Source organism: Symphalangus syndactylus, chromosome 13 (assembly GCF_028878055.3).
Source record: "Symphalangus syndactylus isolate Jambi chromosome 13, NHGRI_mSymSyn1-v2.1_pri, whole genome shotgun sequence".
Classification (NCBI taxonomy): domain Eukaryota; kingdom Metazoa; phylum Chordata; class Mammalia; order Primates; family Hylobatidae; genus Symphalangus; species Symphalangus syndactylus.
In genome coordinates, this window is record NC_072435.2 from 32,148,109 (window position 1) to 32,160,956 (window position 12,848).

The following is a 12,848-nucleotide window of genomic DNA, read 5'->3' on the forward strand; positions in this document are numbered from 1 at the left end:
CCTGGAAACACCCTAAACAGCCTACAATAAAGCACTGATTACCTAAAGCAGCATTCAGCTAAACAATGAAATATTATGCAGCAATGAAAAAGAATAAGATGAAACTATCTGAGCAGTATAGAATGGCTACAATCTACTTATTAAACAAAAAAAGTAAATGCAGTACAGTGTTCATAGTGCACTCCTATTTGTGTTTTTAAAGAAAGATATTTATTTAAAAAGAGTACCCTTTAAAGTAGTAGCTTTTAAAGTAGTACCCTTTAAAGTGTATATCTACCAGCCAGGCATGGTGGCTTGTGCCTGTAATCCCAGCACTTTGGGAGGCCAAGGCAGGTGGATCACTTCAGGCCAGGAGTTTGAAATCAGCCTGGCCAACATGGCAAAACCCTGTCTTTACTAAAAAATACAAAAATTACCCCAGAAATGGTGGTGCATGCCTGTACTCCAGCTACTCGGGATGCTGAGGCAGGAGGATTGCTTGAACCCGGGAGGCGGACATTGCAGTGAGCCAAGATGGTGTCACTGCACTCCAGCCTGGGCGACGAGCAAGACCTTGCCTCAAAAAAACAAATAAAAATAAATAAAAAATAAAAATAAAATAAAGTATATGTCTACCCACAGAGTGTGTGTGTGTATGTCTTATAGTAGATACCTATCTATATATTACCCTTTAAAGTCAATATACAAACATTTATTGTTTACTATATGCTAAATAGTTTCTCCATCATTTTGCCATATGAACTCATTTTATCTTCATGATAATTTTTGCATTATTAGTCCCATTTACATATAAGGGAACTGAATGCATTCACTATCTACTGCTGTGTAACAAATTACCGCAAAGGTTAGTAGCTTAAAACAAGCATTCATGATCTTACATAGCTTTTGTGGGTCAGGAATCTGGGTGCAGTTATCGCTTCTTGGCCTTTTGGCTAAGATCAAGTGTAGGAATCTGGGTGCAGTTATCGCTTCTCGGCCTTTTGGCTAAGATCAAGTGTAGGAATCTGGGTGCAGTTTAGCTGAGTGGTTCTGGCTCCATGTCTCTCAGGAGATTGTGGCCAAACTGTCAGCTGGGGCTGCAGGCTCATCTGAAGGCTCAACTGGGAAAATTATTCTTCCTTCCTTCCTTCCTTCCTTCCTTCCTTCCTTCCTTCTTTCCTTCCTCCCTCCCTCCCTTCCTCCCTTCCCTTCCCTTCCCTTCCTTTCCCTTTCTTTCCTCCCTCTCTTCCTCCCTCCCTCCCTTTTGCCCTCCCTCCCTCCTTCCCTCCCTTCTTTCCTTCCTTCCCTCCCTCCCTTCCTTCCCTCCCTCCCTTCTTTCCCTCCCTCCCTCTCTCCCTTCTTCCTTCCTTCCTTCCTTCCTTCCTTCCTTCCTTCCTTCCTCCCCTCTCCTCTCCTCTCCATTCCTCTCCTCTCCTCTCATCTCATCTCCTCTCCTTTTCCCTTCTTTCTCTTTTGAGACAGGGTCTTGCTTTGTCACCCAGGCTGCTGTGCAGTGGTGTGACCACGGCTCACTGTAGCCTTGACCTCCCAGGCTCAAGTGATCCTCCCACCTCAGCCTCCTGAGTAGCTGGGACCACAAGGGCATGCCACCATGCCCAGCAATTTTTTTCATATTTTGTAGAGATGGGGTCTCCTTATGTTGCCCAGGCTGGTCTCAAATTTCTGGGCTCAAGTAATCCTCGCACCTCAGCCTTTGAAAGTGTTGGGATTACGAGTAGGAATCACCACATCTGACCTATTCACTCTTTCTTCCCTCCTTCCCTCTCTCTGTCCCCTTCTCCCTCCTCCCCTCCCCCTCTTTCTTTCTCTTCTTTTTTCTCCTTTCTTTTTTCTCTTTCTTCTTTTTCTTTCTTCTTTCTCTCTCCCCTTTTTCTTCTTTCTTTCTCTCTCTTTTTCTTTCTTTCTTTTAAGAACACTTAACATGAGATGTAGCCTCTTACATTTTGATGTGCACAGCACGGTATTATTAACTCTAGGCATAATATTGTGCTGCATATCTTAGAACTTATTCCTCTCATATAGGTGAAACTTCATACCTGTTGGACAGCAACTCCCTATGGGAGAGGATTCACTTCTAAGCTCACTCACGTGGTTGCTGGCAGGCTTGAGTGCCAGCTCAACAGCTATTGGCTAGAGATTTCAGTTCCTTGCCATGTAAGCTTTTCAACAACATGCCTTAATGTCCTTGTGACATGGCAGCTAGGACCTGGCAGCTGGCTTCCCCTAGGCACTCAAGACAGAAACCACAGTCTTTTTATAGCCCTATATCAGGAGTGACAACCTATCACTTCTGATTTATTTGTCAGAAGTAAGTCAGTGAGTAGGCCGGGCGTAGTGGCTCACGCCTGTAATCCCAGCACTTTGGGAGGCCAAGGCGGGTGGATCATGAGATCAGGAGTTCAAGACCAGCCTGGCAAAGATGGTGAAACCCCGTATCTACTAAAAATACAAAAATTAGCCAAGCATGGTGGCGGGTGCCTGTAATACCAGCTACTCGAGAGTCTGAGCCACAGAATTGCTTGAACCCAGGAGGCAGAGGTTGCAGTGAGCCAAGATCATGCCACTGCACTCCAGGCTGGGTGACAGAGTGAGACTCCATCTCAAAAAAAAAAAAAAAGAAGAAGTAAGTCGGTGAGACTGGATGCAGTGGCTCATGCCTGTAATCCCAACACTTTGGGAGGCTGAGGTGGGCAGATCACTTGAGGTCAGGAGTTCTAGACCAGCCTGACCAGTCTCTACTAAAAATACAAAAATTAGCTAGGCGTGGTGAAGCACACCTGTAATCCCAGCTACTTGGGAGGCTGAGGCAGGAGAATGGCTTGAACCTGGGAGGCGGAGGTTGCAGTGAGCTGAGATTGTCACACCACTGCACTCCAGCTTGGGCGACAGAGCAAGACTCCATCTCACATTCAAGGGAAGGATTAGATAAGGGTGTGAACATGAGACAATGGGGACCCTGGGGGCCCATGTAGGGGCTGCCCACCACACTGGGGTACAGAAGGGGTCAGTCACTTGTCCACTCTGTAAGTGTGGATTGCAAATTGCTAGCTAGCAAATTGCAAAGCTGGGATTCGAGCCCAAGCAGCATGTCTCTAAAATCCGAGTTCTTCACCTCCACCCTGTACCATGCCTCCTCTGCGCCCTTTTGCAGCATGCTTGTATATGCAGATAATATTTCTGGAAAGATTAAAAAAAATACACTAAGGATATACATAAGAGTAGAAGGGAGGCTTAACTTTCATCGAAGAACCTTTCATGCTGTTGAGTCTGTCTGCATTGTTTACCAAGCACGGATATTATTTTTCAATCTTCTTTTTTGCCATAGAACTCAAACGGCATGATAAAAAGATATTTTTCTGCTAAAATACAAAATAAAATCAAACAAAATTATTTATTTATTTATTTTAAAGATGAGGTCTGGCTCTGTCGCCCAGGCTGGAGTAGAGTGATATGGTCACAGCTCACTGCAGCCTCAAACTCCTGGGTTCAAGGGATCCTCCCACCTCAGCCTCCAGAGTAGCTGGGACTACAGGCACCTGCCACCACCAAACCCAGCTAATTTATTTTTCTTTTCTTTTTTTTTTTTTTTTTTTTAAGAGACGAGGTATCGCCATCCTGCCCCGGCTGGTCTCAAACTCCTGGGCTCAAGTTATCCTCTGGCCTCAGCCTCCCAAAGTTCTGAGATTATAATCATGAGCCACCCTTCCCTGCCGCAAACAAAAACATTTAGACAGCACGTTTACAAGGAAAGAATTAGTAAAACCACAGGGCCAGTGAAAACGAGTTTGGGTATGAGAACGATACAAAAACTGCCTCCTTCCTGGGACATTTCCAGGTCTCCTTGAGAGAATTTATCGTTGGTGATTGTTAAAACTATTTTTTTTCTCCCAGACAAGCTTCTCCCTAATTGATTGTTTTTATTTAATTGATGACTGTTAATTAACCAGCTCTATTAGAACTTTACAGGCCATTTATGCACTGATGCGTGGTTTTAAGAGCCTCTTACTTGGTACAAACCTGAGTTTGAGCATCTGATCCTTTCAAGAGAAGCATAAAAGGACAATTTCCATAATGACGGGGCTTCTGAATAGCGGATTTTGTGTAAAAAGCACCTGAGTGCTGCAGAGATCTTTTATTTGTTTCACGGCTTTTTTGTCGTCCGCTGCCACGTTTCTCTGCAACACGGAATCATTTCCATAGCAAATACTTGTGACCCCGAACAGCCATCGAAGGGGCAAGCTGAATACACACCAAACACATTTAAAAGAAAAAAAAAACATTTTGTTTTCAGCCAGAGGTATTAACCACTTCTAGGCAACCAGGAAGCAGAAGGATAGAATGGCTGTGTGTGGCTGTGTCCCATATTAACTTCAAAGGCAAGGAAAAAGGAAAGGAAAGAGGAAAAAGAGAAATAGACGGAGGAAAAAAGGAGAATTTGGAGAGAAAATAAAAGGGGTAACTGGGCATGGTGGCTCACGTCTGTAATCCCAGCACTTTGGGAAGCCCAAGTGGGTGGATCACTTGAGGTCAGGAGTTTGAGACCAGCCTAGCCAGCATGGCAAAAACCCCATCTCTACTAAAAATACAAAAAATTAGGCCGAGCGCGGTGGCTCACGCCTGTAACCCCAGCACTTTGGGAGGCCGAGGCAGGCGGATCACGAGGTCAGGAGATTGAGACCATTCTGGCTAACACAGTGAAACCCCGTCTCTACTAAAAATACAAAAAAATAGCCAGTAGTGGTGGTGGGTGCCTGTAGTCCCAGCTACTCGGGAGGCTGAGGCAGGAGAATGGCATGAACCCAGGAGGCAGAGCTTGCAGTGAGCAGAGATGGCACCACTGCACACCAGCCTGGGCGACAGAGTGAGACTCCATCTCAAAAAAAAAAAAAAAAAATTAGCCCGTGTGGTGGCGGCACCTGTTAATCCCAGCTACTTGGGAGGCTGAGGCACAAAAATCTCTTGAACTCGGGAGGTGGAGGCTGCAGTGAGCTGAGATCGTGCCACTGCACTCAAGCCTGGGCGACAGAGCAAGATCCTGCCTCAGGGAAAAAAAAAAAAAAGGTGAGGAATGAGAAGGAAAGAGGTTTATAAAAAACAGACAAACAAAAATTTCAGTAACAGAAGCTGTCAAGTATACTAGCTGCCTTCTTTATGAAAATAGAGATAAAAACGTTCAATTCTGGGCGGGCACTGTGGCTCCTGCCTGTAATCCCCGCACTCTGGGAGGCCAAGGCAGGATGATCGTTTGAGGCCAGGAGTTTGAGACTAATCTGGCCAACAAAGCAAGACTTCATCTCTACAAAAAATTAAACAAAATCAGGCTGGGCACAGTGGCTGACACTTGTAATCCCAGTACTTTGGGAAGCTGAGGTGGGCGGATCACTTGAGGCCAGGAGTTTGAGACCAGCCTGGCCAACATGGTGAAACCCTGTCTCTACTAAAAATACAAAAATTAGCCAGGCATGCTGGCAGGTGCCTGTAATCCCAGCTACTCGGGAGGCTGAGGCAGGAGAATCGCTTGAATCCAGGAGGCAGAGGTTGCAGTGAACTGAGATTGCACCACTGCACTCCAGCCTGGGTGATAAAGCAAGATTCCATCTCAATCAATCAATCAATCAATCAAAATCAACTAGGCATGGCGATGTGGACTTATAGTCCCAGCTACCTGGGAGGCTGAGGTGGAAGAATTGCTTGAGCCTGGGGAGGTTGAGATTGTAGTGAGCGGAGATTGTGCCATTGTATGATAGGCAACAGAGCAAGACCCTGTCTCAAAATAAGAAGAAGAACTCAAAAAAGAGAATGTTCAATTCTTAGCTTTATTACAACCAAGCTGTAACGGTAACATAGTGCATTGACGAGTCTAGGTTCTGTGCCTGAATGTTAGCAACTTTTCAGAATTGATACAAAGATTTACCTTACAACGTGGCAAGGCAATCTAACAAAAGGGTCAGTGGGGGCTTTGCAACTAGTTCACATCTTTATAAACGACACTGGCTTCAGCTGCATTATTTTAAGGATATCACCGTGTGAACTGTACTACTTTTATTATTATTATTGTTTTAATAGAGACAGGAGGCTGGGCACTGTGGCTCATGCCTGTAATCCCAGACTTTGGGAGGCTGAGGTGGGAGGATCACCTGAGCTGAGGGAGGTTGAGGCTGTAGTGAACCACAATTGCGCCACTGCACTCCATTCTAAACAACAGAGTGACACCCTGTCTCAAAACAAAACAAAAACAAATTGAGATGTAACCCACAGACGTCAAAGTGCATAATTCTTAATTGTTTACATATGTGTGACTTTTTACGTACGTGTGTGTGTGTGTGCGTGTGTGTGTGTGTGTGAATCCTTACCGCTAGCACCTGGATCAAGGTATGGAACATTTTCTTCTCCCCAAAAGGTTCTCTCTTGTCCTTTTCCAGTTAATACTTCTACCCCATTTTTCTGACTTCTACCACCACATGTATTTTGCTTACTCTTTTATTTTAATTTTTTAGACGAGTCTTGCTGTGTTGCCCAAGCTGGAGTGCAAGCGTGTGATCTCAGCTTACTGCAACCGCCATCTCCTGGTTCAATCGATTCTCCTGCCTCAGCCTCCCAAGTAGCTGGGACTACAGGTGCACACCACCACGCCCAGCTAATTTTTTGTATTTTTAGTAGAGATGGAGTTTCACCATGTTGGCAAGGCTTGTCTTGAACTCCTGACCTCAAGTGATCCACCTGCCTTAACCTCCCAAAGTGCTGGGACTACAGGCGTCAGCCACTGCGCGTGGCCTTTTCTGGCTTCTTTAGCATATTATATCTGTGAAGCTCATTCATATTGTTGAATGCATCAGTTGTTTATTCTTTTAAAAAATCTGAGTGGTATTTCATTATATAAATATATCACTATGTATAGGTTTATTCTTTTGTTGACAGACATTTGATTTGCTTCTAATATTCTTTAAAAAAAATTTTTTTTTGAGATGGAGTCTCGCTCTGTCTCCCAGGCTGGAGTGCAGTGGTGAGATCTCAGCTCACTGCCACCTCCGCCTCCCAGTTTCAAGTGATTCTCCTGCTTCAGCCTACCGAGTAGCTGGGATTCCAGGCATCCGTCACCGCTTCCGTCTAATTTTTGTATTTTTAGTAGAGACAGGGTTTCACCATGTTCGCCAGGCTGGTCTTGAACTCCTGACCTTGGGTGATCCGCCTACCTCGGCCTCCCAAAGTGTTGGGATTACAGGCACAAGCCACTGTGCCCAGCCCCTCAAATTTTTAGTAGACACAATTGGCAAGAAACTTTATGCACACAAGCAAGCGGTAAGAAACTTCAAACCATTTTCTACAAGCCTTTAAAAAATTATAACAGGTGAAATTATGTCTAAGGACCCCAACTTCTCTTCTTCTTTATTCATTAACAAATATAAGTTTCAAAAATTCTTGTAATGACGTAAATGGCTTTTTGAATCCAGTTGAGTGTTTTCCCATCAGGCACTTCAAATGATAATGATGCTCTAATTTGCATGCACTGTTGGAGCAGTCATCCAGTTGCTGGCCTGATCCCTGCTAAAAGAGCATACCAGCTGCAAATTGACAGAAGAATCTGATACACGTGAAGATGGGGACTTGGAGGCTTTATCTGGAGCTGCATCTACCAGGAGCCCCCTTCTGGTATCCTCCAAGAACTGTACCTTGGCTTCATGGCCTTACCTTGGCACCTGGAACATGGACTCCTTCAGTATCTTCCGGTACCTGGATCCACAGTGACACAGGATGTTCATGGTGGACAGAGAGTGTCAGACGTAGGGATCAAAGACACACCTCCAGACCTCACTCCATACTGGCCACCCTGACAGGAGCCTTGGATGAGGTTGCTCATGGCTGTAGATGACACACCAAGAAACTAGAGCTTTTCAGATGCCACCTGGCCACACCTGTTCTCGGCCATAGCAGTGTTACTTGGTACTGTCAGCGTCCACTGCATTCTGTTAAATGTGTGTCATTTGGCCGGGCGCAGTGGCTCACGCTTGTAATCCCAGCACTTTGGGAGGCCGAGGCGGGTGGATCACGAGGTCAGGAGATTGAGACCACGGTGAAACCCCGTCTCTACTAAAAATACAAAAAAATTAGCCGGGCGTGGTGGCGGGCGCCTGTAGTCCCAGCTACTCGGAGAGGCTGAGGCAGGAGAATGGCGTGAACCCGGGAGGCGGAGCTTGCAGTGAGCCGAGATTGCGCCACTGCACTCCAGCCTGGGCGACAGAGCGAGACTCCGTCTCAAAAAAAAAAAAAAAAAGTGTGTCATTTAAAGACCACAAGACATAACAAAAATTAATTCATTAAAACTTACTGTATTTTATTTTTTAAACTGAGATAGGGTCTCTCTCTGTTGCCCAGGCTAGAGTGCAGTGGTGCAATCACAGCTCACTGCAACCTCAAACTCCTGGGATCAAACAATCTTCCCGCTTCAGCCTCCCAAGTAGCTGGGACTACAGGTACATGTCACCACATGGCGTTAATTTTCAATTTTTTAGGAGAGATGAGGTCTCACTATGTTGCTCAGGCTGGCCTGAAACTCGACCTTAAGCGATCCCTCCATGTTGGCCTTCCAAAATGCTGGAATTACAGGTGTAAGCCACCATGCCTGGCCTAATTTTGCTTACACACACACACACACACACACACACACACACACACACACACACACACACAAGATAAGAAAATTGCAATTTCAGGAGCCATGACTTACGACATCATTGATTCCTGATGGGGCAGGTCAAAAAAAACCAAACCAAAGCAAACCAAACCAAACCAAAACAAAACAAAACAAAACAGGACCACAAGATGGCAGTATTGCATAACAAGCTTTACTGCGCGGCACTCAGATAGGTTTGCATGCGGGCAATGTCCCTTCCAGCAGGACTCCTTCCAGAGGAGCTCCTGGGACAGAGGACAATTAGAGGCAGGGCTTAAGTGTCTAAGTGATGTCATTGAGTAGCAAGGTGGGGAGAGTCTGCATCATAGAACTCTGAAAGGCAACAATAATTTGGGGTTTCTTATGGCTATTTTTCTTCTCTGTGATTAATAGGTGTTGGGTGCAATTTTGTGGGGTATGCAAAGCAGGTAGGCTCTAAATGACTAAACACATGCTTATTTGTGCAATATTTATAGCAATGGATTGTGTGAGAATTTGAGCGTGGTGCTGGCGGGCTTTGAGCTGAGAGGTCCCTGCCTGCCTGCTGTAAAGAAATAAATGAGATAGGGCTGATAGAAAGACACCATCTTTGGCTCATTTATATAGCAAGTGACAACCAATGTAGTTCAAACCTTTCTTGCACCATCCACTCTTATCCTGCACCATCCACTCTTATCCACTTCTCATTCTTCCTGGAAGCTGCCACGGAACATGCAGACCCCCGTATCCACTTTTGCCAGTAGGGACGCCCACTTTTGAAAAGCCACCACCCCTGGCAATGAAGCTGCAGACATACCATTTAACTCACCCTGTCTGGAAAAGGAAAGTAAATGTTTTCTTCCCACTTTTTGCTAGGGAAACCCAGGCACATAAATGTATTCAGTAACTCCATGATTTAAATTTCAGGGCTTGTGTCTGTGTGTTATCGGAAAAGCATTTGAAGCTGGCTGTCATGGTTCATGGCTGCAATCTCAACACTTTGGAGGCTGAGGCAAGAGGCTCACTTGAGGCCAGGAGTTCCAGACCAGGCTGGACAACTCTACCTCTACAAAAAAATAAAATAATAAGCCCTGCATGGTGGTGCACACCTGTAGTTCTAGCTACTCAGGAGGCTGAGGTGGGAGGATTGCTTGAGCCCAGGAATTCAAGGCTACAGGGAGCTATGATCACACCACCGGGCCTGGGCAATAGAGTGAGATTCTGTCTCTAAACAAAAAAATATATTTGAGAATTTTAGCAAATCTAAGTACATTTGGAGTCTGCTAATATTACTGTATATGCTGTATATGGGATTTTGGTGGGACCATCCCTAAGGATTTAGTAATAAAATGTCCCTTTATATTGCTGAGAATTTTAAATAATTCTTTAAAGCAGTTATGTTCTAGTAAATATTTGATAACTGGCTCTTGAGTGGCATGGGGCACTGATTTGCAGTGTTTGCCAATTCCTGTGGTGTAAATACTCCCACTGTGGCTGATTTCAAGGTACAGATGCGATACCACTGAATGTGAAGCTGAGAAGACATGCATGCAATTGGCTCTGACTCAGGCAGTTGATACATGCCAGCACCAGCACATCATGACTTCAAGCTGTCCCAGATGTGCCCTGTCTGAATTTCTGACCTACAAAAACCACGAGAGATGATGAGTGATTATCATTGTTTTAAGCTGCTAAGTTTTTTAGTAATTTTTTGCCTGCCAATAGATAACATAGCTACGATATAGCCCTTTCTCATTCTTTTTCCCAGCTGTATAGTATTCCATTTCATAGCTGGAATACTATACAGCTGTGAAAAGAATGAGAAAGGGCTATATCGTAGCTATGTTATCTATAAGGGATATATTATAGATATGTCATCTCATTCTTTTTTACAGCTGTATAGTATTCCAGCTGTGAAATAGAATACTATAGAGCTGTGAAAAAGAATGAGAAAAAGACATATACCTATTACAGCAATTTGACCTCACCCAATGGTGAGAGTTCATTATGTAATAATATCGGACCAATCCAGTTCAATTTTTATGTAACAAAGTTGTGAGTTGTCTTTCAGTTGCCATGGACCCCAGGTTGCAAGTTACATAATCAGAACATGTCCAGATGAGCTAAAAAGTCAACCACAGGTGGAACCTAAGTGCTCAGACTAAGGAGCAGAACTGAATTAAGAAACAGACGCCACATGGCAATGATCCACTATCCAATCAGCTCGAGCCCTGGCATCACACCATTGCAAGAGCCAATCAGATCATGCCTCATTACCCTGTGACTATAAAACCTGCTCCAACTCCCAGTTCAAAGAGACAGATTTGAGTGTTTTCTCCCACTTTCTTGCCAGTTGGCTCACATTAAACCTTTCTCACTGCAAAAACATGGTGCTTTGCTGGTTGATGTTCCCTTGCATACAGGCAAATGGATCCAGTTTGGTTTGGAACAGTTACATATGAGGCTTTGACTCTGTATCTCACATTGTTGGAGCTTTTTTTTTTTTTTTTTTTTTGAGACGGAGTCTCGCTCTGTCACCCAGGCTGGAGTGCAGTGGCGCATTCTCGGCTCACTGCAACCTCCGCCTCCTGGGTTCAAGCAATTCTCCTGCCTCAGCCTCCCAAGTAGCTGGAACTACAGGCACGCTTCACCATGCCTGGCTAATTTTTGTATTTTTAGTAGAGATGGGGTTTCACCATGTTCACCAGGCTGGTCTTGAACTCCTGACCTCAAGTGATACACCCAACTCAGCCTCCCAAATTGCTAGGATAACAGGTGCGAGCCACCGCGCCCCACCTCAAGTCAGTCTTTCTTCCCTGCTTCTGTTCAATTCACCCTGCCCTCCTCCACCCACCCAGGCAGTGAATGCTGCTTACTGATGGAGAAGGGGCCAGAAACAGAAATGATAAGGATACCAGAACTGTGGAGTCATGTTGGAGGGAGGCTGGTCCCAAGAGAAACCTTTGGACTGGGTGCAGTGTCTCACACCTGTAATCCCAGCACTTTGGGAGGCCGAGGCAGTTGGATTGCTTGAGGTCAGAAGTTTGAGACCAGCCTGACCAACATGATGAAACCCCATCTCTACTAAAAATACAAAAATTAGCTTGGCATGGTGGTGCATGCCCGTAACCCCAGCTACCTGGGAAGCTGAGACAGGAGAATTGCTTGTACCCGGGAGGTGGAGGTTACAGTGAGCCAAGATCATACCATTGCACTCTAGCCTGGGTGACAGAGCAAGACTTCGTCTAAATAAATAAATAAAGTAGTAAACAAAAGAGGGGTGTTGAAATTCCTCCCATGAGTAATCCATTGGATATGTGAATATATTTTATTAAGTTTTTTTTTTTTTTTTTGAGACAGTGTCTTGCTCTGTTGCCCGGGCTGGAATGCAGTGGCTTGATCTCGGCTCACTGCAGCCTCTGCCTCCCAGGTTCAAGTGATTTTCCTTCCTCAGCCTCCCGAGTAGTTGGGATTATGGATACTTGCTACCCAACTAATTTTTTGTATTTTTGGTAGAGACGGGGTTTCACCCTGTTGGCCAGGCTGGTCTCAAACTCCTGACTTGAACTCCCACGTCTGCCTCCCAAAGTGCTGGGATGGCAGGCGTGAGCCACCACACCTGGCTCTATTTTTATTTTTAATATGGCAAAATACGTATGACACTAAACTTACTACCTTAACCATTTTTAAGTATATAGTTGTAAATTTTGTGTAATTTTAAGTCATTAAAATTTTAATTTAAATACTCACATAGGCTTGTAGCTACCATATTGGACAGGGTCAATTTCCAATTTTTTTCCCTGAGTTAGTAAGTCACCTCGTCCATGCGTAATTCATCACTCTTTTATCAGCTGGACTTTTGAGACTTAGAAACAACGATTTTTTTTTTCTGCTGTATTACATTGAGGGGTATAATATTTGATCAAATTACATTGTTAGGGCCTGGCGCAGTGGCTCATGCCTGTAATCCCACCACTTTGGGAGGCCGAGGTAGGTGGATCACCTGAGGTCAGGAGTTCGAGGCTAGCCCGGCCAACATAGTGAAACCCCGTCTCTACTAAACATACAAAAATTAGCCCGGTGTGGTGGCAGGCACCTGTAATCCCAGCTACTCGGGAGGCTGAGGCAGGAGAATCGCTTGAACCTGGGAGGCAGAGGTTGCAGTGAGCCATGATGGCGCCATTGCACTCCAGCCTAG

At 45.0% G+C, this 12,848-nt stretch overlaps 1 protein-coding gene and 1 pseudogene across 1 annotated transcript in view; both read left to right on the forward strand.

Annotated features, from left to right (window-relative positions):
* Positions 1–12,848, forward strand: part of ACSBG2 (acyl-CoA synthetase bubblegum family member 2) — a 95,327-nt gene that overhangs the window by 18,426 nt on the left and 64,053 nt on the right. The gene's annotated exons all lie outside the window — the stretch shown is intronic.
* Positions 913–1,068, forward strand: LOC129461396 (uncharacterized; annotated as a pseudogene).